Source organism: Gymnoscopelus microlampas (assembly GCF_963454915.1).
Source record: "Gymnoscopelus microlampas genome assembly, chromosome: 10".
Classification (NCBI taxonomy): Eukaryota; Metazoa; Chordata; class Actinopteri; order Myctophiformes; family Myctophidae; genus Gymnoscopelus; species Gymnoscopelus microlampas.
In genome coordinates, this window is record NC_139947.1 from 49299334 (window position 1) to 49305333 (window position 6000).

Genomic DNA, 6000 nt, shown 5'->3' on the forward strand with positions numbered 1-6000 from the left:
TAAGCAGATCTAGAGTAGCCAATGAGATTAAAACAAAGTTAGAGATCAAACATATTGTATATTATAATAAAATGTCTACTTCTGAGCTAATGCAGAAAGCAAACAGCCTGTTTGATATATTGCTATTTTGAGTTTCATGCAATAGCTCTTGTCAACCAGTATGTGTTCTATCTGATCACAGGATAAACATTTCTCAATAGACAGGTTTCTCAATGACCCTGGGTTTGAAACCCAGGGTCAGGGTCTTTGAGTGAACACTTCACAGTTTTAAAAGAAATGGCAAAACTTATACTAGCTTGTAGCAAATCTACAAGCTATTATAAGCTAGTACCTAAATATTTTACCACTACGCCATCCCTCCAGCCCCTAGGCTGGAACAGTTGTTAGAAAGTTGCCACTAAAGTTCTGCTATTAATTCACATTTAGCCTTTATAAAAGTGAAGCTCATAAAGTGTTTTCTATTTTCACGATTTGAAACAGGCCTTCAGTTGTTAATTCATAAATCGCAAAATCCTGCTAGATAGATAGATGATGTTGAAGTCTTTGTTTCGTTACCTGAACAGATCACCTCCAGTCTGTCAGTAGACTCCTCAGACTCCTTTACTACACACTGCCTCAGTGAAGACTCAGAACCATCACAGGAAGATCTAATCTTCCATACAGGTTGACGTGTAGAAGAACTCCTTCCTGAGTTCTCCAGAGCAGAGCCACAGTCCAGCTGTCTACACACTACAGATGATGGCTCCAGGTACCAGTAGTAATCATAATGCACTGGTCTCCAATGTACCTGGTGTTTCATCTCCAGTCTACCAGTACACTTACTGGCTCCTCCCACCAACCTGACATCAGACTCTGTACAGAGACAAGAGAGTAAGACATATTACTTTCATTAAAAAATATGGAAAAAAAAACTGTGTTTTTTGTCTTTTATCATTGCTTTTTATTGTGTCCAATTAAAAACTTGTCAGTGATAATTTAACCCTGAGTGTGTAAAATTGTAACCAAATGGACCACACTCTCATAAGCAGCAGAACACAGTAAAATAATCAGTGGCAATTTAACTCCAACAGTAAATGGAACCAAATGGACCATTACATTACACACCACAATAGAATACATACAAGTACAAGTTTTTTTTTTTTGTCTTGTTGACAGAATTGGTGACCTACTGAAGTGTGTGACTCTGGTGGTCTCTGTTTTGTCCCCCAGCAACACATTGTGAACGATGGCACTACTTAATGTTTCGCTGCTGTGCGAGTACAAAAGCCATTGACGCCCGTCACATTATTATTCGTCGTCTTCAATATCGGCGAAAATAATCAGGATTATTTAGAGATCGGCCGATTTCGACACGCTACCGATTATATCGTGCATCTCTAGTGTTATGTCAAACAGTTGTATTCATTCTGTCACTCTGAAACTCGTTGTGCCTGTTACTCAAACAAAGCTGCTATCATGTATAGAACTTTGTGTTCTAATATTACAGCACTTCATCTACAACACACAACACATTATCAACACGTATGTCTGTGTATAATAAGGTGGGCTGGTCTTCTCTGACTGAGAGACGCAATAATCATAGGCTCTATTCACAGCAGCCATATTATGAAGACATTCACAGGTGTTGCCAATGATACTAATGAAGGCTCTGTTCCATTCTGGTCAAACAGAGTCAGGGTGCTGATATTGTTGCATGTTGGCTCACTGGAAACACTCTGTTACACCAGTGGGTCTACAGTTGGGGTCCAGGGACCCTCATGGGCTTCCAAATGGACCCTTATGGGTGTGTAACTCTGAGAGTGTACAAATGGAACCAAATGGACCCGTAAGGGTCCATTTGGTTCCATTTGTACACTCTCAGAGTTATGGGGGTCGTGGAAACCACTGTGCTACACTAAACAGAGCCTTCATTAGTATCATTGGTAACACCTGTGAAGGAAGTGATAATATGGCTGCTGTGCATAGAGCCTATTGGCACCTCTTCATTTACAAAGCCCTGGTTGGAAAATGACCACCATATATTTCAACCATGCTACGTCAGAAACCTAGTCACATTCTAACTCGCTCTAGCGAATGGCTAGTCCTTCCGGTTCCTTCTGCCAAATCGGAAATGGGACAGAGTGCTTTCAGCATTGGTGCACCTGATTCTTGGAACCTCTTGCAACAAGATCTTAAATTGAATACCCATAGCATCTATTGGCCATTTTAGTAATCTACTTAATAACCGTGAATTACCTGTATGCAACTGTTTTAACTGATTGTTGTCAACATTGTCTTTCTCTGTTGTTCTTATGTTATTTATATGTGTAATCTCGGCAACATTGTAAATGAGGGTCTCCCTCAATGATCTCTCCGAGAATTTTAAATAAAGGTTGAATGAAAATACACATAGTGCACATATACACATAGTACAAATAATCAACACAATCCCACCATACCAAGTACAAAGTATGTTTACCCACTTGGTGTTAACCATACATTTACAACAACACATTTGGGCTAACACAATGCCTCCCATCATCCCTGCTATTGTCAAATTCTGCCTCTTACACAGCACTGGGTAGGCCACCCGGCCTGGTGGGGATATGTGCTCGGCAGTGTGCTCCTTTCTCATCATTACTATTACCTGAATTAATGAATTAGCTAATTAATAGATATATTACCTGAGCAGGTGAGTCCAACAGTCTTGCCAGGTGAGCAGGTGTGTCTAGTTGAGTTTGAGGTTCTACAGTCTAGGAGAACAGACTCGTTGCCTTCACACTGGAACTCTTTGGTCCATATTGAAGCGTTCACTTCTCCATAGAGCGCCCCCTGGAAGACTGAAGGAGGCCCACAGTCAAGCTCCCTACAGACCACCTCTGCATCCTGCTGGTCAAAATCACCTTCACACACTGAGACCCACGACTGATTAGAATTCAGCTCCACTCTGCCTGAACACAGACTGGTCCCATTCACCAACCTCACAGACTCTAGAGAGTGAGAGTGAGAGTGAGAGTGAGAGTGAGAGAGAGAGAGAGAGAGAGAGAGAGAGAGAGAGAGAGAGAGAGAGAGAGAGAGAGAGAGAGAGAGAGAGAGAGAGAGAGAGAGAGAGAGGAGACAGACAGACACAGAAAATTGCAACACTAAATGTTATGAATTATGATCAACGATTAAATTGATTGAACAAGATTCAATATTTGTATTGAATTACAGCCCTATGTTATTGTCATTTAGGGCCCCTCTGAATAGGTGGAGCCTATTTAAATTGAAACAGTTTAAACATACGTAGCTAAGACAACCAATGTGTGGATTACCCACATTAACCCTAAACCTGCCCTATTCTGGACATGTTATAATAGGTCAACATTTTGTCATAATTGGTCAACATTTGGTCAACACAAAAGTGGCTGGAAATGCAATGAAAATAGCAGATCTAAAAGCTCACAACACATCATGTTGTCACCTTGTAGATCAGCTATTGTAGATGTGGTGTAGAGGGCAAAAAGGAGAGGACCAAGTATTGAACCAGGAACCCCCCCTGCCCCCCCCCCCCCCCCACACACACACACACACACACACACACACACACACACACACACACACACACACACACACACACACACACACACACACACAGACAGACAGACAGACAGACAGACAGACAGACAGACAGACAGACAGACAGACATCAGAGACTATAGATTACTGTCATTGTTAAAGTCATTGTTTGTTACCTGAACAGTTCAACTCCAGTTGGCCAGTGGAAGTACGAGACTCCAATGTTCCACACTCCCTCAGTGAAGACTCAGAACCAACACAGGAAGTTCTAATCTTCCATACAGGTTGACCTGTAGAACCAGAACTCTTTTCTGTCAAAACAACAGAGCCACAGTCCAGCTGTCTACACACTACAGATGATGACTTCAGGGTCCATTTAGTTCCATCATAATAATCATCCACTGGTCTCCATTCTCCCTGGTGTTTCATCTCCAGTCTACCAGTACACTTACTGGTTCCTCCCACCAACCTGACATCATCCGGCTCTGTACAGACGAGACAATAAGCAGTAAAAATGTAATATTGCTTTCACTATCAAATAAGAGTCCAAACCAAAAGTGTAGTTTGTCTTTCACTTTTTCCTCTCAGGCAGTGTCATCTGAATCACTTCTGAAAATAGTACTTATATGTCATTCACTGCCAAGGACGTAATTGACGTGTTTTTTTGTCCAAACGCCCAGGCTGCCAAGGACTTAGTTGGCGTGGTTTCTTTTTTTTTTGGAGGCGGGGGCCTGTGAATGATCCAAGCACCACCGAAGAAGAGTACACCCAGAAATCACCTGACCACAAACAAAAAAAAACTTGCCTCCTTTCATGTTAAAGGATTCACAAACGTCAAATTGTCTCGGATTTCTGTTGTTTTTTAAGTGTTTTCCAAAAAACACGCCACATTCAGACGGCCATAGCTATGGAATGGAGGATCGCGGCCGGCCAATTTCTGTTTTCCGAATCTACCGGACCCCCGATGGAGGTAGATGGAGGAATTCATTAATTAATTCCGTGGCAGTGAATAAGTTAAGGTATTTTTGTTTATTTTCCTCTAATATTCCTTTAACTTGTGCAGTTTTTCTTTTCTTTTTGTTAATAGGAAAAGTTGGAGAGAGAGGGTTGGATTAGAACCAGGGCCAGCTGTGAGAAGGATCTTATTTACATGATGTGTGATCTCACTCTGTGATCCACCGGGGTATCCCACTATGTAACCTTGTTTGTAAAAGCACTGTACAAATAAAGTTCATTATTATTAATATTATTATTACCTGAGCAGGTGAGTCCAACAGTCTTGTCAGGTGAGCAGGTGTTTCTTGTTGATTTTGAGGTTCTACAGTCCAGGAGAACAGACTCACTGCCTTCACACTGGAACTCTTTGGTCCACATTGAAGCATTCACTTCTCCATAGAGCGCCCCCTGGAGGACTGGGCGAGTTCCACAGCCAAGCTCCCTACAGACCACCTCTGCATCCTGCTGGTCAAAGTCACCTTCACACACTGAGACCCACGACTGATCAGACTTCACCTCCACTCTGCCTGAACACTCACTAGTCCCATCATTCACCAACCTCACAGACCCTAGAGAGAGAGAGAGAGAGAGAGAGAGAGAGAGAGAGAGAGAGAGAGAGAGAGAGAGAGAGAGAGAGAGAGAGAGAGAGAGAGAGAGAGAGAGAGAGAAAATTGTATTTAGTCTATTTTATTGTAGACCTGCTATTTTGGGCAAATCTGCTATTTTGGGCAAATCAATGTAGAGATGAAGGCAAAAACAACCGTGTAGACCCAGTCAACTAAGAATTAGTTTATTAAAGGTCTTATCACATTCATTTTATTTTTTTATTTTTGGGGGGAGGGTTTAAAAACAGGCTAAAACAAGTGCTGGGAATGGCCCCTTGACTTTGACGTCATAGTCTCTTAACAACGACACCCGCAGTTAAAGATTTTTTTTTCATTGCAGTTGAAAAGGCTTTAGAAATCCAAAAGACCTGCCATGGATCACTGGAGTGGATTTTTCAGTTAAAACATTTTAATACACTTTTGAAGGACCATGATAAATACTTTTATGTGTTGTAAAACTGAATGTCATGAAACCTTTAAGATAGTTTAAATGGATCATTAGTGAGCAGATTCCCTTTTATTTTTGTACAATTCTATAAAAAGAAAAGTTATGTTTGGGTTTGGTAAACATATGAACTTACATGGTACAAATCAGTTATGCAGTTTAGTTTAATAAAAATATAAATCAGCAGATGAATGTAAATATTATTATCATTGTTGAAGTCATTGTTTGTTACCTGAACAGATCACCTCCAGTCTGTAGAAGGAATTACCGGACCAGACCTTTTCCCTTTTTACACACTCACTCAGTGAAGACTCAGAACCAACACAGGAAGATACAATCCACCATGTAGTATCCTTTGCGAATGTATCTTTGAGCAATAGTTCTATAAAACTAGAACTAGAACTAGAACTAGAACTA